Source organism: Astyanax mexicanus, unplaced genomic scaffold, assembly GCF_023375975.1.
Source record: "Astyanax mexicanus isolate ESR-SI-001 unplaced genomic scaffold, AstMex3_surface scaffold_32, whole genome shotgun sequence".
NCBI classification, from domain to species: domain Eukaryota; kingdom Metazoa; phylum Chordata; class Actinopteri; order Characiformes; family Acestrorhamphidae; genus Astyanax; species Astyanax mexicanus.
In genome coordinates, this window is record NW_026040042.1 from 2,531,044 (window position 1) to 2,553,885 (window position 22,842).

General features: G+C 35.8%; 1 protein-coding gene and 1 long non-coding RNA gene across 3 annotated transcripts in view; both read right to left on the bottom strand.

Annotated features, from left to right (window-relative positions):
- LOC111188312 (NACHT, LRR and PYD domains-containing protein 12-like) overlaps nt 1-22,842 on the bottom strand; it is a 1,256,108-nt gene that overhangs the window by 1,060,429 nt on the left and 172,837 nt on the right. The gene's annotated exons all lie outside the window — the stretch shown is intronic.
- LOC125789930 (uncharacterized) lies at nt 16,167-17,981 on the bottom strand. The gene is made up of 2 exons (XR_007429949.1): nt 17,813-17,981; nt 16,167-16,945 (listed from the first exon to the last, which is right to left on the bottom strand). It is a non-coding gene; the product is annotated as an uncharacterized LOC125789930 (long non-coding RNA).

Genomic DNA, 22,842 nt, shown 5'->3' on the forward strand with positions numbered 1-22,842 from the left:
CAGACTGAGTTTTTCAGTTTTCATCAGATTCAGCTCTCTAAAAGGAAGTGGAAATATGAAGGGAACATCCTGATTGGCTTTTCCTTCAGTCCAGTCCAGAATGAACTTCTGCACAGAGACTGTTTTTCCAATTCCAGCAACTCCTTTAGTCAGCACAGTTCTGATGGACTGGTCTTTAAAGAAGTCGTTACATTTGATGGGTGTCTCCTGTGTTGCTGGTCTCCTGGATGCTGCTTCAATCTGTCTGACCTCATGTTCATTATTGACCTCTCCACTCCCTCCTTCTGTGATGTACAGCTCTGTGTAGATCTCATTCAGAAGGGTTGAGGTTCCAGCATTTGAGATTCCTTCATTAATTTTCTGAAATTTCTCCTTTAGAGTAGATTTCAGCTTTCGATGACAGGACGGAGCCAGTTCTAATAGAAATAGAAAAAGCAATATCATTAAATATGGTGAAGTATTAAATATATAATAAAAATGTGCTGTTTACAAAAATAAAAAAATGAAACTAGTGTAATTCATGCACATATAAAATATTAAGTAAATGATCTAATCACTTACTGGTCTGCAGTTTGTTAGCGAGGTCTGTCTGGTTCATGTTTCTCAGGATGTGCAGTGTGAGCTTCAGCGCTCCCTCTCTGACACCACTCTGATCCTCCTCATCCTCTTCCTCTCTCCCAGAGCATGCTGGGTAATCCAGATTCTTCAGGATCTTCAGAAACCTCTCCAGCTGATTCTTTACCAGAGAGATGACATTGTGCTCCAGTTCCTGATTAAACACATGGTAAGAAATGGTAGTAAAACATGAACAGATAATAGTTTTATAAAATAATTTGTGGTTTATGTCAATATAATGTTTTGGATTATGGGATGTGTTGTATTGGATTGAGATCAAGGGCAAAACTCAAGATTTCTTTTATATTATTTCTAGCCCTTCTAGCAGTTAGAGCTTTCTCAGAATGTAACAGAACATCATATTTAACAGTTTAATATGAAAACATAATGTGATATCTGTGGCTCTAGAGCTTTGACTGCATTTTTATTGAAGTAAAATCTTTGTAATAATCTGGATTTCTGAACTGATCACTAATAAATTGTCTTCATCATAAATGAATGTGTGACTTATTCATTATGTAAATCACAATTACAAACTCAATCTCACTAAATCTAAAACACATTTACTGTTGTACTTGTTATGTATTTTATTGAGTATGTTAAATAAACCTCTGCAATTCAACTTGGAAAGAGTAAGTAATGATTATTAAACATCTATTTTATATCACATCACTTCATATTTATAGTTTAAAACACCAAATCACATTTTACAGTGTTCACATGTGCTCTGGCATTAGTCACACCTACACACCTTTAATATGGAGTCCATATTTCTCCTGCTGATTTCTGGAGTCTCCTTCTGGACTCTGTCAGAAAACATAACATTAACATATGTTACTAAATGGTGATTGTGAATATATCTACAGAAAGAAAGTTCCAGAAGATCAACCACCACTGCAACACTCCACCAACCTTCACGCTCACCAAAAAGTTCATTCTAGATTTTATCAGATCAGAGAATCATGTTTCTCACAGTCTGGTGTTTTTTTGTAAAATCCAGATGTGTTTTTTACAGAGGTGAGGTTTTTGTTTCCTCCATAAAGATCAGATAGCTGGAGAGCTGCAGTGATGGTTTATCTGCTGAAAGTTTCTCCCATCTGCACACAGGATCTCTAGAGCTCAGTCAGAGTGATGATTATACACTACACTGCCCAAAGTATTCATTCACCCAATCCAATCATTAAACTCAGGTTCCAATCACTTCCATTACCACAGGTGTACAAAACCAAACACCTCCACACACAGACTGCTTCTATTTGTTAGAATTTGTATTAGTAGAATTGTTTTCTCTAAAGTGTGTTTTAGTATAGAAGTTATAGTTGTAGAATTCAGAGAAAACATAGAAGTGTCTTTTCATCTTATTCTCCAGAGTCACGTCATCCTTACCTGAGATCAGCAGAACTGTTGTCCTCTCTGAAGGTTATAGGTTTTTCCATTGACCAGTCACTCTTCATGGAGACACAGCTGGGTTCAGGTGAGTCTGATCTCTTATCCTGATCCAGTCTAAAACACAACCAGTATCAGACACCATCTACAACCTTTCCAGCATGCTGGTGTGATTCTACATTCATGTGATTTTGATGGTAAATGAGTTTATAATTGGGAAGTTGAACTTGAACAACATCTCAAGCTTTAATTTCTAAATCATGTTTCTCACATTCTGAGAGACTTTCAGGAACATCTCAGAGATGATTTAGAAAAACGAAGTTGAGACATTGTTTAAAACATAAATTAAAAACAGAATACGTCAATTTGCAAATACTTTTCAATTTATATTCAGTTGAATTCATTACAAAGACAAAATATTTAATGTTCAAACAAGATAAACTTTACTGTTTTTAGCACAACACATTCTAAAGAAGTTGGGATGGTTTTTACCACTGTGTTAAATCACCTTCCCTTTAAAAACTCAATAAGCGCTCGGGAACTGAGGACCCTATGTGTGGAAGTTTTAGTTCAGGAAGTTCAACTAATGGTTTTCTGAAGTGTTTCTGAGCTCATGTGGTGATTAATATCCCTTCCAGAATCATGTCAGTTTTTAATGCAGTGCCTGAGGGGTTGAAGGTCACGGGTGTTTAATGTTGGTTTTCTGCAGCTTACTTGCAGAGATTTCTCCAAATTCTCAGAATATTTTTTAGTTTAGTTTAGTGTATTTCGGTTCATGAAAGATAAACACTTCTATACAAAGTGACAATAATAACAGTAGTGAGAAATATTAAGTGCACACATGCTTTCACACATGAAAAAGAAGTAAAGAAAAGAGAAAAAAGAAAATAAAAAATAATGATAATAATATTAATAATAATAATGATAATTAATAATACATAATTCTCATAATTCTCATAATTTATTCCATAACCGAACCCCTTTAACAGATATACATCTATTTCTTTAAATCAGTTCTTACTTTAGTTTTTTTTAAACACACACCTACTCCTCTAAGTTCATATTTACTCTCTTTAATTTCAAACAGCTTCTGGATACAGATAGGAAGTAAATGGTTTTGTGCTTTGTACATTAACAGTGCAGTTTAAAGGTTGACTATATCACTGAATTTTAAAATATGTAGATTAATAAATAATTTGTTGGTTGGTTCTCATAGTACGTTTTTTTAACTTATAATTCTTATAGCTTTCTTTTGTAATATGAAGATTTAAAGGTTTAGTGTTGGTTTTATATGTGTTTCCCCACTGCTCCACACAATAGCTCATGTATGGAACAATGAAGGAACAATACAGTATATAAAGTTAATTTTGATTCAATATATCTTTAGTTTTATATAGTATCACTAGAATTGAATTGTTGCCAGCATAATTTAAGATTAACATTTATGATTAACATCATCAATCTTAATTTTAACTGTATTTTTTTTTATTTGTCTTTTACCAAATATTATGAATTTTGTTTTACTTAAATTCAGGGATAGCTTGTTTATATAAAACCATTTCTTTAAGACTGTCAGTTCCCTTTCCATCGTATTCAGTAGCTGTTCCAAACATTTCTCAGAGCAGTATAGATTAGTATCATCAGCAAATAATGCAAATTTTAGCAATTTTGATACTTTACAGATGTCATTTATATACAGTGTGAACAATATCGGTCCTTATACTGAACCTTGTGGAACTCCACAAGTGACCTTCAATAATTTAGATTTAAAATTATTTATTTGTACATATTGATACCTGTTATCAAGGTAACTCTCAAGCCATGAGTATGCTGCTCCTCTAAAGCCATATCGTTCTAATTTGGTCATTAATAATTCATGATCTATAGTGTCAAATGGAGGTGTGAAGAAATCTCGTGGCACGAGATCTCGCGAGATTAAACGTGACAATATTTCTCGTCAAGCCTAATCCTGTCTCGCGGGAAGAAAAGAAATAGTTTAGTGTGGACTTTTTAAGAGGGATCTGGCAACCCAGTAGCGATACAGCGGGTGGCTGAGGAGTGAGAGCAGCTCTCAGCAGAAGAGGAAAATTCGGGGATTTAATTGGCTCTGTGCACAAGATGGCGCCACCTAACTTCCGGGTAGTGAGTGGTAGGTATACTAGTTTCCGGTTGGAGTTGTTGTGGGGAGAACTGCCGGCAGGAGTACAGAGTGAAAGCGACCATGAGTGTTTTTAAAGTTAAGGAGAAACGAAAAACACAAAACAAAAAAAACTGACTGTGTTATTTTTATAATTAAAGGATCCTCTATAAAAATTTGGAGACACTGGGAAACATACCAAACTGTTATATTTTAATAATAAAATAAAATAAATTAAATTCAACAACAATACTATTTCATGCCTTTATTTCCAATAACGAAGGCAATGGGCCAGTTTTTCTTTTATAAAATTCATTACTGTTGGTCACATGAAAAGTTTAAGGCATATTTACAAGCTTATTCAATAAAAATAAATAAATTGACCCATAAGAATCCAGAGCCAGTTTTGAATACAAAAAAAAAATACAAAATTGATTCAGGTAAAACAAACGTTGTTTACATATTATTGGGATAATGAGGGAACACAAATATTTTACGGTTTGAATACTAATGTAATATAAATGCATATTAAACATTAACAAACAATTTTAGAGAACTTCTGGGTTAATCACACACTGAACTGTTTGAAACTAAGGATATACAATAGTAAACAACTATATATCTCCCGATGCCAGTATAACTTACAGAGGGTCTAGACACAGGGTAGAACTTATCTATCTCTCTCTCTATCTATATCTATATATACATAATTATTTATAAATAATATATATATATATATATATATATATATATATATATATATATAATATAAATATAAAATATATATATACAAAATATAAATATAAAATATATATATATAATATATTATAAATAATGGGTTCTGGGTTAATCACACACTGAACTGTTTGAAACTTAGGATATACAATAGTAAACAACTATATATATATCCCGATGCCAGTATACATTATACATATTTATAACTTACAGAGGGTCTAGACACAGGGAATAACTTAAAAATAGATAAAAAATAATATATATATATATATATTCTCTCTTACTCCTGGGCGCTGTACATCATTTATAGTTATTTTTGGTAAGTCCTGGAGAGATCGCGTGTAGAAAGCCATACTGTCTGCTGACCGGCGCTGAAAAGCGGAAATGACTCCGCCTACCAGTCGTAGACCGGAAACAGGCAGCGTCGTCTCATGCAACTAGCGAATTGTGTACCCGCTTTGCGGCGCAGTAAATCACAGACCAATCACGTGTGGGGTAAGATCACCAAACGCTCTCTTCAGTCAATCAGATCTGTGCAGACGCGGTAAGGAAAAAATAAATAAATAAACACACCGCTCCTCACGCGGGATCGAACCCGTGTTGTCAGGGTCGCGGTCGTGAAAAAACGCCTTTATAAGGAGAAAGGGAGCCCGAAAACGGGCGGAAAAACGAGAACTGGACCATACTGAATTCTAATTAAATACTCCTGGCATAGAGGATGCTTCTGCTACTTTTAAGTTGTATGTCTGGCTGCATTTTGGCTCCAGTGGAAACAATAAACGGTGACAGAGTGACCAACAAGACACAAATCATATATAAATACTGTAAGTAAATCCTACACGTGACTGTTTCATAGACAGCTGTACTAATCCCTTAGCTCTGTACTGTATTTAAAAACATGTTCTGTCTCTGTTTGCACTTCAAGCAAAGTCTTAATATGAATGGTTGTAGTTTGCACTTATTGTTTGCTCTATATAAGACCTAGAAAAGTTTTATTTTTATTTTTTAATCTTATTTTTATTTCTATTTCCTATAAAATCAACGTGTGAGAGAAACCAGTCTGTTAATTGTGTTGTATGATTTTGTCAAATAAAACTCTAGTTTTCAAGCCATTTTCCATTTTTGACATTTTCTTTAAATTTTTATTTTTAAATTTCGTCTCGTTCTCGTGAACCCAATATCGTGTCTCGTCTCGTCTCGTGAGATTAGTGTCTCGTCACACCCCTAGTGTCAAATGCTTTTTTAAATCTATAAACACCCCAACAGCATACTCCTTGTAATTCACTGCAGCTGATATATCTTCTACAAGATGCATCACCGCCATTGAGGTGGATCTATTTACTCTAAAACCAAACTGTTGGTCATTCAGTAAATTGTGTTTGTCTATGAAATGATTTATCATCCTGTCTACAAATATTTTTTCTAAATTTTTTGAGAACTGGGAGAGCAGAGAGATTGATCTGTAATTTGAGAGCTGGTGAAAGTCTCCACTTTTATAAATTGGAATAATTTTAGCTTTTTTCATTTTATTAGGAAATGAGCCTTTGCGTTTTAAGAGACTGATTACAGATATATGTAAAATGTTTCACCATACATTCTATTATAGACTTAACTGTAGTCATTTCTATTCCATTCCAGTTTGTGGATGTTTTATTATTAGGGTTCAAGCACTGAAGGTGCGTAAAACCCTAATGTTTTTGCTAAGATTTTTCTTCTTCTTATTATTATTATTATTCTTTGTCCTCTGAAAAAGCAGTTGTGCAGCCTAAACCGTAACTCGTAGAGATATGAAACTTGGTAGGTAGATGTAGGATAAGTGCATCTCGGTGGACAACATGGCACCGATTGGTCAAAGGGTGGCGCTATAAACAAGGAAAGTTCATTTTTCACTTTTTTTCTCAATAACTCCAGAACCATAAGACCTACATTCAAAATTCTTTTTTTTGCTGGATTCCTTCAATTTGGACCATATACTTCCGTCTATTTAGATTTTTTGCTAATTTGCATAATATGCAAAACATACTTTTGCGAACTAGTCCTAGGAATTTTGACCAATACTGACATGTTTGGTATCAAAATACTCGATAGAGCATGGGCTTCAATATTCATAATTTTTTTTTTGAAATTTGTAAACAATATGGCCGCTATATGCTAATTAGTCCTTCCGGATATATGCCCCATTCACTCCAACAGTTAAATTTGGAACATTGTTTCTCAGCAACCGTGCAACCTAGCAAGCTGAAAATTTGCACACAGAATCTATCATACAAACGCTAAAGGATGTTTAAAGGGCAACTTCATCAATCAAAATGGCTGAACGACATCAGCCAATCAGCATTCAGCAGGCTTTTTCACAGGCTGTACGTTGCCCAATCAGGATGAAACTTGGCTGTTATGTTCAGATGGAGACATTGTAGTGACCTGCAAAGTGGTGAAACAATTCGGCCACGGGGTTCGCTGTTCCAAAAAAAACTAGTATATCTCAATCATAATGTAATATTTTGACATCTAATTGGTTTTGCCATATTAAGTGCAGTGCCTCTGACATATTTGTAAATACAGTTATGTTTAAAAAATGCTTTGTTTATTCATAATTGCTACTTGTTTTAAAATAGCTATATTTAAACTAGTCTCTGGATATTTGGCCTATCACCTCCATTTTGGTCTTGTTGCACACTGTAGAGTCTGTAGGTAAATAGACATCAAAAACAATTGTGAAACTGTCACTTACAATAGTGTCCAGGCATCAAGTAATCAGCGCGTCCTTGAAATTTCCAACCTAAATTGCTGTAACTGTGCAATATTTGCTGTAACTTCTTACAATGTTAAACACTGCTGTACAATATCACTGTGGTGAAGCACCATTTAATTCAGAACTAGATTTAGAACAACTTTGTAATTACATGTCATGTCAGAACATTCACTCCTTGGTGTTAATATAAACTTGTTTGGTCAAAAAGTCAGCTTATTTTGAAAAGGTCAAAAGCTCAATCTGAACACCATTTTGTGAACATTCTGGTTCAGGTCTCCTAATCAAAAACTATAACATGTAGACACCTTTTGACTAATTGTAACTAAAGTGATGAATATTCTACAAATTTTAATATATTTGCATGTGAATGTAAGCACTGATCATGTTCAATGTCCTCTGCCCATCATTAATAACAGGTGAAAGACTTTTGATAATCTATAAATGTCTCCAATTATAATAGACCTTCTTACACATCACTATCCTATGCTCTAGTAGGCACCATTGTGCCAGTTGGTGCTTGAACCCACTGATTGCCGCTTGCGGCTATATTTATTTTTGTTTTTTTACAATTTCCAGTATTTTCATTTTTTTATCAGTTCTCCTGTTAAACATAGAGAAAGGGTTTATATCAACAATATCTTTGTCTACACCATCCTTATTTGTTGGTTTCACAATCTCTTTTACTAAGTTAATTTTTACATAGTAGTCATTAAATTAATGAATCATTTATTTAGTTATAATTGTATTGTCTTCTTTTACTAGATATTCTGGAGTGTCTACTCTTGCAGGTCCTTCCTGATGATGGTATTTAGTACACTCCATGTTTTATGCATGTTGTACCTATGCTGCTCCAATAAGTTTTTGATGATATTATGGGCTGTAGGTGATGAAATTCCTAAATTCTGTGCAGCTGCATGTTGAGAGACGCTGTTCTTAAACTGTTGGACTATTTGCTCACGCAGTTCTTCACAAAGTGATGATCCTCTCTCCATCCTTGCTTATGAACGACTGAACTTTTCAGGAATGCTCCCCTCATACCCAATCATGACCCTCACCTGTTTCCTATTAACCTGATCACCTGTGGAATGTTCTGAACAGGTGTTTTTTCCAGCATTCCTCACCTTTCCCAGTCTTTTGTTGCCCCTGTCCCAACTTACTTTGTACGTGTTGCAGCATCAAATTCAAAATAAGTGAATATTTGCAAAAACTAATAAAGTTTATCCATCTGAACATTAAATATCTAACCAATATTAAAACTTCTCATCATTGTTACCTGATATTAATAGAATTGTTACCATCTCTAAAGTGTGTTATAGTATAGAAGTTATAGTTGTAGAATTCAGAGAACACAAAAAAGTCATGTCATCCTTACCTGAGATCAGCAGAACTGTTGTCCTCTCTGAATTCTATTAATCTGCCCATTGACTGGTCACTCTTCATGGAGACACAGCTGGGTTCAGGAGGGTCTGTCCTCTCTCTCGGAATCTCACTAAAACATTTAAGAGAGGTGTAAGGGCTGGTGGCCGACGGGGGCGTCCTCCGGGGCATCGGAGGGTGCGCCAGGCCAGCGCCGAGGGTTGATTGGCTAATTACCAACACCTGCTTTGAGCTCTTTAAAAGCAACGCCAACCAACCACTCGGTGCTGGATCTTTGAAGCTCGTGGGAGCGAATCTATGCCGGTTTCTAGACCGAGCCTCTGCTCTTTTTTTCCCTTCTCTTCCTGCTATCCCTTTGGAGAGAGTATGATCCAGCACCGCTGGCATACTCCTCCCGCATAAGTAGCTTCCTCTGTCCCTTTATAATCTCGAGTGTGCTCCGCGGCTAACCCCCCTTTCTCTCGGGTCTGTGTGTCTGTGTTTGTGTGAAGCAGTCGCGAGGCACGCGGATTGCTCACCTCTCTTTCCCCCGCTGCTCCTCCCCTCTCTGGTGGAACAGCAGTTAATCCATTAAGCACCCCAGTTCAGTTTTGTTTCCTTTGGAAGCCATTGTGTTTCAGTCAATCCTTCACCTCATTTCATAAGAGGTAGCCGTTAGCTTCCGCGGCGAGTCTTGTTTACATTCTCCCCTTCTCTTTCACTCACGCTAGGCGTGATTTTGTTTTGCACCCATTTTCCTCCTCCGCCCGTTCTCGTTGCTCCGCCCCTTTCGGCGAAGGCTCTTAAAGGGCGATTAAAGCGGCCGCGTCCCAATCCACTTGCTGGTGTAGTGGTTAGAGCATTGGGCCGCGACCGCGACAGCCTCGGTTCGATCCCCGCGTGGAGCGGGGTTTAATATTAAGATTTACATGTATAATATTATTATATAATATTATTATATATATATATATATATATATATATATATATATATATATATATATATATATATATACTAACAGTTGTTGTTATTATTATTATTATTATTATTATTAGTAGTAGTATTATTATTATTAGTATTATTATTTCCCTTTTTCTTGGGTTTACCTGCCCTTTTTAATGGCTGTTCTGCCATTGGGTTCTACAACTCTCTGGGCTGGAGTGCCACCTACCTGTAGCACTCCACCCCATTACAAGAGGAAAAAATGTTTTAAGTACAACTAATAATATTAGTTGTGAAATAAGTTTCATGTTGTTTACTCTTGTATTAAGGTAAAGTTTGGTAATAAAATTCACATTTTAGATGATTATACATTCCTTAAATAATACCAAAAAATATAAGTAATTATAAAACTCATGATGAACAATGGGGTAAATATGGATAGTTACATTTATTTTATTCAGAATTTTAAGTGTATAAATACTAGGATTCACTCATTTATTCATGTAAGATTTGGTATGTAAGTAGTAAGTGTGTCACGCCTGGTGCTGTAAGCGCTCCTGTCTCTTCCACACTCAGCTCTACCTGCGATCTGTAGCCTCTGGACTTCGTTGCCCAGGATGCACCTCACACTGAAACTACACTCACGATCACATGACACATCACATGCCTCTATTAGGAAGTCGTTCACATGAATCCTTATTCAACACTTTTTTTTGCCTGTTTTTGTATCTCTCATTTTTGACCTTGCTTTGTTCACTGACCACTTTTAATTGTAAACACAGTTTAATACAGTAAACTAGTTTACAGTTATTCTACATATTAATTATGAAACTGGTTAAATAAATAACGTTGGGATCTATTTGTATCTTTATTGGTTATTTTAAATCTGTCAGATACTTCAGTCCCTTCAGTCATTTACTCTTCCAGATCCACAAAAAAACATATTTAATCGTATTCATCATATACATCATCCTTACCTGAGATCAGTAGATCTGTTATCCTCTCTGAAGTCTAAAGGTTTATGCATTGACCGGTCACTCTTCATGGAGACACAGCTGGGTTCAGGTGATTCTGATCTCTTATCCTGATCCAGTCTAAAACACAACCAGTATCAGACACCATCTACAACCTTTCCAGCAAACCTTTCACTTTATACCCAATCACATTATTCTCTCACCTCTCAGCTTCCTGTGTGTCCTGTTCCCCAGAAACACTCATTTTGGAGCTCATCTTCCTCCTTCAAAGACACCTAATCCTGTAAACACACACAAATCCACAAACTGCCTTCCTGTTTAAAGTAAGGTAATGTTCTTCTCTCTGAGTCTAAAACACTTTTAGTCAGAGAGTAAATTCTAGTATTAAAGCTTCAGTTTTTCCTCTGTTCCTGTGTGTTCTTCTCTCATTTAAACAGAAGCTACTGAAGATTTCACTTTCCCTTTAAACCGGTTTAAACTGGATCAGTTCCTCAATTCAGTATTAAGTTCAGGAATTGAAGAGTGACATGTTTTTTGATATTCTCAGTGAAAGCTGGACACGGTCTGATTATCTAAAATGTTTATATGGAAGCACAAACAGCAGGATATGTTCTGTCTGATACATTTCCTCCTCTGTCCCCTCCTTTAGGCCCTGTCAAAAATGTTTTCTGCCTTGAACTTATATATCCTCTGTTTTAGGAGATCTCTCATTTACTTTCTGGAGTCTGAAGCCTCTCAGACAATACTGAGGTCGTCTTACATAGTTTGACCTTTTGTAATATTTAAACTACATAATAATCATTGCTGTCCAATGAAAAACATGTATCTCCAAAACAGCAACTTTACAGGAGAGAGATACAACCTCTGACCTGTCTGGTGAGTTCTTTGGTCTTCATGATGCTGTTTGTTCACTAGTGTTCTCTAACAAACCACTGAGGCCTTCACAGAACAGCTGTATTTATACTGAGACTAAATTACACACAGCTGGATTCACTCTATTAACTCATTAAGTGACTTCTGAAGGCTGTGCATTGACTGCACTGGATTTTATTTAGGGGTTTCAGAGTAAAGGGGGCTGAATACGTTGCAACTTCACACATTTCAGATCTTAATTTTATTACAATTTTAAAAATCATCAAGTATCAACTTTTACTCAAGAAAAAGTGTAAAAGTTCTGGTTTTAAAAATACAGTAAAAAGTATAAAAGTTAAAGTAATGGAAGGGAAAGTTTAGGCCATGCCACAGAGTCCTATAGTGCACTTTTTATTCTACTCTATAGTTCTATAAAATAAATATCACTCAACAACTTTTAGACAATATGTTGCACACATTTGATACTCAAGTATTTTTATATAAAAACAATCATGATGCTGTTTCAGTAATGTCAGCAGCTTTTATTATTTTAACAGTGGTTGCACTGTGATTGACTATACGTAGCTCTGGAACAGAGAACATGTGTTCTTGTGTTTTGAAAGATTAGTTGATGTTAATCAGGTGTTTGTGTTTTTGTGATGACAAAATGTACTTTTGTGCAGAAAATGAACTGGGGTTGGTTTCCCGAAAGCTTCGTAATGCGTTAACTTCGTTAACTCGTACTTAAGATTGATCGTTAATTAAAGAGTGTTTCCCAAACCGGTGCGTAACTAAAGTACTACGTAAACTCGCTCGCAGATTAACGAGTGCTCTCACCCAATCGTTATTTTTAGAGAGCTTCTTTAGGGGATCTCGACTTGCAGTTCAGCACCTTAAACACCAGGGACCGCCAATTTTGAGGGAGAAAAATTATAATTTCCGTGGTTGAAGCAATTATATTATATTACTATTAATTATAATCAATTATATTATATTATATTATATTATTCCCCGTGTCTGCGGGTGCTCCGGTTTCCTCCCACAGTCCAAAGACCTAATTGGATGTCGGATAAAAATTAAAAACTGCCCCTTAGGTGTGAGTGTGTGAGTGGATGTGTCTGTGTGTCTGTCTGTGTCTGTCTGCCCTGCGATGGATTGGCGGCCTGTCCAGGGTGTATAGCCTACTGCCTTCCGCCCGATGCCGGCTGGTAGACTCCAGCCCCCCCGCGACCCTTAAAGGATAAAGCGGTTGACGATGAGTAAGTGAGTGAATGAGTTATATTATATTATATTATATTATATTATATTATATTATATTATAATGCTAACTTTGTCTGTGGCTTGTAGTCTAACTGGGCAAACCCACGAATACATTATTAAAATCCAGATTCCTGTATGATGCTCACGGTCTAAGCAAAGCTGCAAAGTCAGCAAGTCCGTGGATTCTGTAATCAGGCTGTTACTGTGGAATACACGCAACTATACACAATTCCCACCAGCCCGGGAATTACAGCACAACACTATATATTTCCATGCTATTGGGAAAATCCCTGGTACTGTAGGTCCGGTGCAGGGGACGCCTGCGGTGTCTTTAATCACACCTACACGTATTGTAAAGGGTATTGGTGAATGTGCAGGTAATATTTAATATTATTCCTTAATCAGGTGATTCTAACCAACATTGTGGCCGTTCATCTGGGCAAACTCTGGGGTGTATCAGCTCACAAATATATAAATACCAGTCAAAAGTTGGACACGTCTCATTCAATGTTTTTATTTTATTTTTTTTTACATTGTGGATTAATATTAAAACCATGAAAACTATTAATTGACGCATATGGAATTATCTAGTAAACAAAAAGGTGGGCTTAACAATCCCCTGACCTAAACCCAACTGAGATGGTGATTGGATGAGCATACTCATGTTGGTTTAATATATATAACCAAGACGTTCTTTAACCTCGTTCGTTAATTTTCACGTTGCGAAGCTCTTTGGGAAACACTCGCAGAACTGGCTCGTTCTTTACTCAAGTCATTCGTTAGTTAGCCCATTATTCGCTAAGATTGATAGTTTTCGGGAAACCCACCCCTGTTTGGTTAATTGTATGAGGGAGGTGTGGTGCTGTATTTAGAGTTTAGATAAAGTAAAATCTAAAGTACTGGTAAATGCTTCTTAGCAGTTGTAAAATAGAAACTGTAAGGAGATCTCTCTGTGTTTCTGAAGTGTTTTTAGTAAAAGTAGAAATGATTCAGTAAATTTCCCCCAACCTGCCTCTAATTACTGACTTTATTTCAGCAGTAAAAGATCTGTTCTTGACTGGAGTCTCTCGGTGCAGCACTTTCACTGTGGTTCTCATTCTCATGCTGAACAATCATTGATGGATTCTCTTCTTTGTGTTTATGAACATTACAATCTCCAACCGCTGTGTTTTACCCCAAGTGCACAAAATCATCATCATCACATAAGTCTGGATGCAGCTTTGTTCTACAGATGTGAGAAAAGGGAATTAAATCTGTTAATATCAGAGTCAGAGGACTTTCTCTGCTGGAGGAAAATTTAAAGTTTAAATCTACTGTAGTTTTAGTAGTTTTAACTGGGTTTCTATAGAGGGTTTAGAGTCAAATGTTTGGAGGCTAATTTTGATTTGGAAGCTGCACATTTTCCCCATCAAACATGTTTTAAGGTTTTAAGGTTTCTATTAGTTATTAGTCTGAGAAACTCTGATTAATTCTACACTTTTAAAAGTCTGGGTTTAGGTTTTATGAAGTTTGGTATATGCTGGTCTGTTGTGGAAGGTGTGATCTGGGTGTGATCTGGGTTTAGATAGTTTAATACTTTAATATGATTCTTGTTGGATCATTAATAAAAGAGTGGGATCTAGAGTTTGTAGATGACGCCATTATTAAAATAGAAAAGTGCATTTCCTGAAGGAAACACAGGATCGTTGTGCAGCTAACGCATAATGTAAGAAAAGAACTAGCCAGTACTGAAGTGTTTCCCAAAGAGCTTCACAAAGAGAAAATTAACAAACAAGATAAAAGAACGTTTTTGTCGACTCCTCCCCCGAAACAGCGCACTCAATCAAATCACAAAAAAAACATTCAACACTGCAAATATGCAGTAGTTATTCACTATTACACCCAAAAACTTAGAAATGTTTTGTAATCAATATCATTATACATATTCTGAAATTCAAATAACAAACAGATGTACTTAGGAATTGATAAAATAATCCTAAAAATACATATAACTAAATAAATAAACAAAAATAACTATATTAATACTAATATATATATATATATATATATATATATATATATATATATATATATATATATATATATATATATATATATAATACACACAGAATTGTAAAAAATTTAAACCAACCAGAATATGTTTTATACATTTAGTTTTGAGGACAGATCTGCACACTCTGTATTTTATTCTCAGTGATTTGATGAGGTACTGACACCTGAAATAGTTTTCTCAACATCTTGATGGTTGATTGGTTGATGGGGTTTTATTGCCACTTCAGCATATATTTGGCTATTTGTAGCATACACTTGGTTTTATATATCCAGACAGAGCAAAGTTGTTTAAAGTTTCTAGCACGATAAGGGAAATATATTTAGCTACAAATGTATTAAAGTAGGTGTTTCAGGTTAAGATGCGATAAAGATCTTCCCTGGTGGGTTTTTTTTCCCTAAAAGGTCTTTAATGTTCTTTTCTTAATAGGAGGATTGTCTTATATGGTTATAGGCAGGACAGACGATGAGGATGTGTTCAATAGGAGGATGTTGCACGGTTGACAAGAGTGAATTATTGGGTTATTATAATTTATAGATCTGTATATTTAGAATGGGAGTTGGGCCCAGTTCCTATTATATCCCCCTGCTATATCAGATAATACCAGACTGCACACCGCTACAGCAGCTGCAGTTACACACAGCCTACTGTCAGCAGGACACTGAGGAGAGAGCAGGATACTGAGCAGTGAGGACCACCAGCCTCTGCTTTACTCAGCTCACTTTCTTCTGCTTCATTCAGGATTTAAAACTCAGATTTGAACATCACTGCTGTTAAAACACTGATCTTCTGTCCCATAGAAATAAAAGGCTTTTGGATTCAGTGTTTGTCTCTTTATATAAACTGTATAAAACACATTTTTCCACACTATAGTCTCTTCTAATGGTCTTGTTTTAATGAATTTTAAAATTTAAATGAATTAAAATTAAAATAATTTAAATTCCATAGAAGCTGAAAGTGTTTTCTACAGTGAGTTAACAGACAGTTAACACTGTGGAGGGGAAACAGATACCAGTCTTCACACCTTAATAAAACCTTTAATAAGTTTCATAATTAAACAATACAGAATAAACTCTGACTCAGAAAATGAAGACAGACATTATTGGATTTGATTATCCTCTATGTATTTATTTACATATATTACAGGGAAAATGCAGATAAACACTGTTACACAAAATACAATTTATGTAATGTATAAATGAATTCTAGCAGAAGCTAATTTCCAGCTCCTGTTTCTGGTTAAAAGTGCTTAAAAATAAATAAAACATATTTTAAGGCTCTGTAAAAGTTAAAAGAATGAGTGTGGATAGAGTTTATACAGTTTATGAAGGTTTCCACACATTTCTAATTGATTTAAACAACATGATAAAAGTATAAGACAGTGCTGAACTGATCACTGTCGACTGGTTAACCCTCAGTGCTCTGCCTGCTATACAGAATATAAAAGTGTACTATACTGTATGTGTAGATTCAGATCTCTCTAAACCAGATTCCACACCACATTTTAGCACAGCCAATGATTTAGAGCTCGGGGTATTTACCCAAAAGTCTGAAAATGCTGCTCTACCTCTCACTGACTTTCAGTAGGAATTAAGAATCTTCTGGAACCAAAATATCATCTGTGAAAATTTCAGTTTCTGACACACAAGACTCCCACTTTCCTACTAAACTCCACAATATAGAAATCAACACTCTGATAAGAAGATTAGAGCTGTTCTGATAATGATCTGTTATTGTTTAGTTCAGCTATTCCAGCTGCTGAACAGCCGGATCTCACTTCAGCTCATATGAACATTTTGGAAGCTTCTAAACTCCACAGAAGTGCTGAATGAAGAGCTGATGAAGAGCCCAGATTGTCCAATAAGAGCAGGTCAGATTTTCAGATGCTGGAAAGCAGAAAGCAGAACAGAATGATCAGACATGAACACACACTTACAGTCAGCACTCACCTTATTACATTGTGAAAACATCCACAAGCAACACAAGCAAATCTAAAACTCTCATTCTCTGTCTGACTGAAACTCACTGAGCACAGTTCCACACACAAGGTGATTCAGAACAGCTTCATCAAACAAACTACAGCTTAATCCTATAAAACCACACACTCACATACCAAACACTTCACACTCTACACTGTAGAGATGGAAACTTTGGGTTAATTTTGGTCAAAACTACAAAATTAACAATGTACTATATGTTTAATTATAAATTATATAATGAAGATATTACCCCTATTTCCTATATGGTAAATAAAGTGTCTGATAAAACTATATTAAAATTATATGTTTTTTATAATTAAGCTAAATGGTTAATATTGTGCTGCTTCTCTACACAGAGTCACAATAATGAGTCTTAGAGAGTACTATATTCTCACTGCACTGAGAAAAGGCTGTGAAGTTCATCCTGTGTTTAAAAGTTAAACAGGTTTGATTGAAGTTGATACAATATTTCCAGTGACTGTGAACCACAGTAACACACTGTTTCACACAGGTCTGTTTTCACCCTAAACGTCACTAAAATAACGGTCTGATCTGGTTTGTTCTGCAGGTCAATCAAACACCTCCTCCCTTTAAAAACAGGAAGTTCTTGGTCATGCTGTGATGTAACCCACCTGACTCAGATACAAACAATGGTAGCTTAGCAACACTGCCCAACCATGAACTCAGTTATAACCCAAACATACTGTTTTTATTTTATCATTTGTGTGTGTGTGAGTGTGTGTGTGTTTCAGAGACAGTAATTCAGTAACTCACTGTAGTTTCTCCAGTTTAAAGTGAGGATCCTTCTGTAGATCTGAGAGCAGCTTCTTTCCTGACTCTCCTGCTTTATTGTATAACAGATCCAGCTCTCTCAGGTGTGAGGGGTTTGATTTTAGAGCTGAAGCTAAAGCAGCAAAGCCTTCTTCTGTAATATTGCAGTTCATCAGTCTGCAGAGAGAAGAAATGAAATGTGAAACAGATGAATGTACAGTTATATTCACACACTTGGAGTGTAAAGACTCCCCCATACACCCAACCCCCACTAGCTCCTAACAATGTTGTTGGAGCAAGTATAAATAAGCTTAACTATACCTGTGAAAGAATCAGACCTGTAAATGTTTATTAACATGTCTTACAGTCATTAACATCATATAGACAAACACAGGGTAAAACAGGCATTAGTATTGGATTTTATATACCCTGCATTCCAACCCTCTGCTATTGACCTGTAGAACTACATTAAACACTGCCAAAGAGAGCAGTGTAAATTCCACCCACAGAGAACACTGATAGTTCTACTGAGCACAAGAAGAGACCTGAAAGTTCACTCTCTCGCTCTGTTGCCCACAAATGTGCATGAGAAGCTCGATATACTGATTTGCAGGATACTGTACATAATTTGTGGCTGTCAGGGAGACACTATCAATACAAAGCAGACAGGAATGAAAGTTCAGCTTTTAAATCTGTGCTGAGAGAGTAGATTTAACAAACAATGGAGTACATCCTGTGAAGGTGAGATGCTGTGCTTGTTGGATTTTCATGATCTTACCCCAGTTTCTCCAGTTTACAATGTGGATTCTCCAGTCTAGCAGAGAGCAGCTTCACTCCTGAATCCTGCAGACTATTATTGCTCAGGTTCAGTTCTCTTAGAGTTGAGGAGTTTGAGCTGAGAGCTGAGGCCAGATCTGCACAGCTTTTCTCTGATAGATTACACACAGCCAGCCTAAGAGAGAAATGATCATTTACTAGAAATACTGACCTTAAACTTTTTTCAACATTGGGAATATATGAATAGCAACTTTTGTGTTTTTCTTATTTTAACCTAAGGGTACAAACAAATTTGTTCAAGTGTGTACATTTTATCTCTCCTTCACTGTAATAAAACATTTCTTTGAAAAAATGTCTTACAGTTTCAATGTTAATAGAGTTGGGCTTTTACTTTTTGCAACATCTAACCCTTGGGCAATCTTAACATTCTGTTTACTTCCCTTATCCTAGGGGACAAAAATTACCCACCCTACCAAAGCCCCAAAATCTATTTTGCATGATGAAGCATCCTGTTATTTATCAATTCAATTCAATTTAATTCCTTTTTATCGTGTATATTTGCTACACAATAACAAGAAGACAATCTCTCTATAACTCTTTTCTTTTACACAGTAAATGTTTATGCTATTATGTAAATGTGAATTAATTATTTCTGAATTAATTATATTGAAAGGGAAAAAAAACTCTCTGATGGCTGTCAGTTTGTCCATCAGACACCTTGCTGGTCTTGACTCAAGGTTGTCAATATCTGAGGATTCTTGAGAAGAAATCTGAAGAATCTTGAGATTCTTTTAGCCACATTGTGGCTAGAGACTATACAGCTCTGGATAAAAATAAGAGAATTGTTGCACCAGGAGTAGCTTAAAGCTATCCAAAGCAGTGTGTAAGACTGGTGGAGGAAAACATGCCAAGATGCATTAAAACAAAAAAAGTGTTATTCCACCAAATATTGATTTCTGAACACTTAAAACTTAGTGAATATGAACATGTTTTCTTTGCTTTATTTGAGGTTGGTATTTCAACCATTTCTCATTTTCTGCAAATAAATGCTCTAAATTATGATATTTTTATTTGGAATTTGGGAGGAATGTTGTCTGTAGTTTATAGAATAAAACAACAATGTTCATTTTACTCAAAAATATACCTATAAATAGCAAACTCAGAGAAACTGAATCAGAAACTGAAGTGGTCTCTTAATTTTTTCCAGAGATGTATGTAGCCTCGCCACGGGATCTATATACACCTGCTAATATCAAAAGCTCCATGTAGCCACACAGGTCAATCTCATCCATATTTTTCCAGTTTTCTCCATATTTCCGAAAACTCTCCAAATTTTTATTCTCCAGAATGATTGTTTTGATGGCTGGTGTGATTAACAGGAGAGAGGTGGATGGAATTATATGTACTGGACATGGGCAGCTGAATACACTGATAGCCCTGTAGTCATCCTTATGATGTTTGATGCTGTGTGTATTAGAGAGAGTTTGTATGTGGCCTGTAAACTTTTTTCTGGCATTTATATGCTTTTATAATTCATGGGCCAAAAATGACCCATAAGACAATCTTTGTACCCTGGGGTGTACAGCCCACATGGAACCAGAAAGAAACACAAAGTATCACTTTTTTCTAATTATGGGGTGCCTTTAGGAAAAGTTTTTAAGTTGGAAAAAATAGTTTAAGGTATTTTTTTTCTACAGTTAAACATGGTAGTGGGTCACATTTGACCTGCAAGACAACAAAAGGACTAAAAATATATTTTTCTATATTTAGTTTGATGGGGTGATCAATAAATATTATAAATATTACAGCTAATAATTTAGGAGGAAAAGGAACAGGATCTTAAAGTTGTTCATTTCTTTAGAAAAAAAAACATAATGGGAGAGGAAAAGTGTAGAACCCATAGTTAGAGCTAGCCTTTTTAGGATTATTCAAGCACCTGTAAATTAAAAAGCCAACACCTATAAAAGTCAGAGTAAACGGTAGTTGTTTTTGTAAAAGAACATTGTCTTTGCTAAGCTGAAAAAAAATGTCCAAACAATGGTAAAACAATGGTTTCATAACTAAAACATAGCAGTACCCCATTCCCTTCCAAATTATATTTTTCACTTTGTCTCCACTTTTCCACGTGGTAGCTGGACCAAGCTCACCTGGTTAATTTAATTTGCTTAGGGAAAGAGATAACGTGTGTGTGTATGTGAAGGTGAGATGATCTGTTTTTTTTTTACATGAATTTTGATATTCTTACTCCAGTTTCTGTAGTTTACAGTGTGAACTCTTCAGTCCAGCAGAGAGCAGCTTCACTCCTAAATCCTGTAGTTTATTATTACTCAGGTTCATTTCTCTCAGAGTTGAGGAGTTTGAGCTGAGAGCTGAGGCCAGATCTGCACAGCTTTTCTCTGATAGATCACACCTCCACAGCCTGAGAAAGAAATGATAATCCATTAGAAATACTGATATATAAGCACACAGGAAGAAGGTGCATTAGTATATTTTTGAGATAATTGTGCTTTATTCCATAATAAATATAGAAGAAAGTATTCAGACCCCTTAAGCCTTTTTACATTTTGTCACCTTAAAAACACAAATGTATTTTACTGAGATTTTAAGTGATAGACCAACACAAAGTAGCCCATAACTGCAAAGTGAAATGAAAACATTATGTGATTTACACAATTTTAATCAAATAAAAATCTGAAAAGTGTGATGTGCAAACATATTCAGCCCCATTATATCAATACTTTGTAGAGCCACCTTTCACTACAATTATAGCTGCAAGTCTTTTTGAGGTATGTCTCTACCAGCTTTGTGCATCTAGAGATTTTTGCCCATTCGTCTTTATAAAACAGCTCAGCCAGGTTGGATGGAGAGAGTCTATGAACAGCAATTTTCATGTCTTGCCACAGAAGCTTTTTTTTTTTTTTTTGAGATTTAGGACTGGCCCATTTTAACAAATGAATATTCTTTGATATAAACTACTGGAAGGTGAATATCCATCCCAGTCTCAAGTCTTTTGTAGCCTCCAACAGGTTTTCTTCTAGGATTGCCCTATAATTAGCTCAATCCATCTTCTCATGAACTCTGACCAGCTTCCCTGTCCCTGATAAAAAAGCATATCTACAGCATGATGCTGCCACCACTACATTTCACAGTGCGGATGGTGTGTTCAGGATGATGAGCTGTGTTACTTTTCCTCCCCATATAGTGCTTTGCATTTAAGCCAGAAATTTTAATATTGGTCTGATCTGACCACAGCATCTTCTTCCACACATTTGCTGCAACTGCAAACAGCATCTCATATGTTTCTTTTAATTTAACGGTGGAGCAGGCAGGGATACACAGGGGCAGACGTAATCGCAGGTAAGGCTTTATTAAATAAATAAACAAAGGAATAAACCAAAACAAACGAGTGGTAAACAAAACATAAACAAACAGGGAGGCTAACAAACAAGGAACTAAAACAAGACAGGATGAACTAAACAGGGCAAGGGAGTAAACTAGGAAATAAACAAGGAACTATAAATAAACAGAGATAAACACTGAGCAATGATAAGGGAACGCAGATAGACAACAGAGGAAGGTGCAAAGACCGACAAATAAGGACTGAAACACTGGGACTATATAACACACACGGGAAGTAGAAACACCTGGGGCTAGGGGGCGGAGGTAAAAATGAACACAGGTGGAAAGGTACTGAGGAGCACAAGTCATGTGGGGAACACACAGAACAGGTACAGAAACAGAGAAACATGAGAACAGACAGGAGACAGGGCAAGGACGTGACATTTAACAATGGATTTCATCTTGACACTCTTCTGTAAAGGCTAGATTTTTTGGGGTGCCTAACTTTTAGTTGTCCGGTGGACAGATTATTTTATTAAGTGACTTCTGAAGGCAATTGATGATTGCACTGGATTTCTTTAGGGGTTTCAGAGTAAAGGCGGATGAATACTTTGAATATGTCACACCTTTCATATTTTTATTTGATAAAAAATTTAAAAACATTTATCATTTTCATTTCACTTTACAATGATGTGCTTTGTGTTACCCTATCACTTAAAGTCTCAATGGAATCCAGTTAAGTTTGTGGTTGTAAGGTGACAAAATGTGGAAAAGTTCAAGGGGTATAAATGCCACTGTATTATCTATTATTTACTGAATTAAAATGAGTGAAGCTGAAGATGTTTTACAGAAATATTTAGCATATTTCCCTTCATTTACTATAAACCAAAATATGCACATGCATAACTATACATATC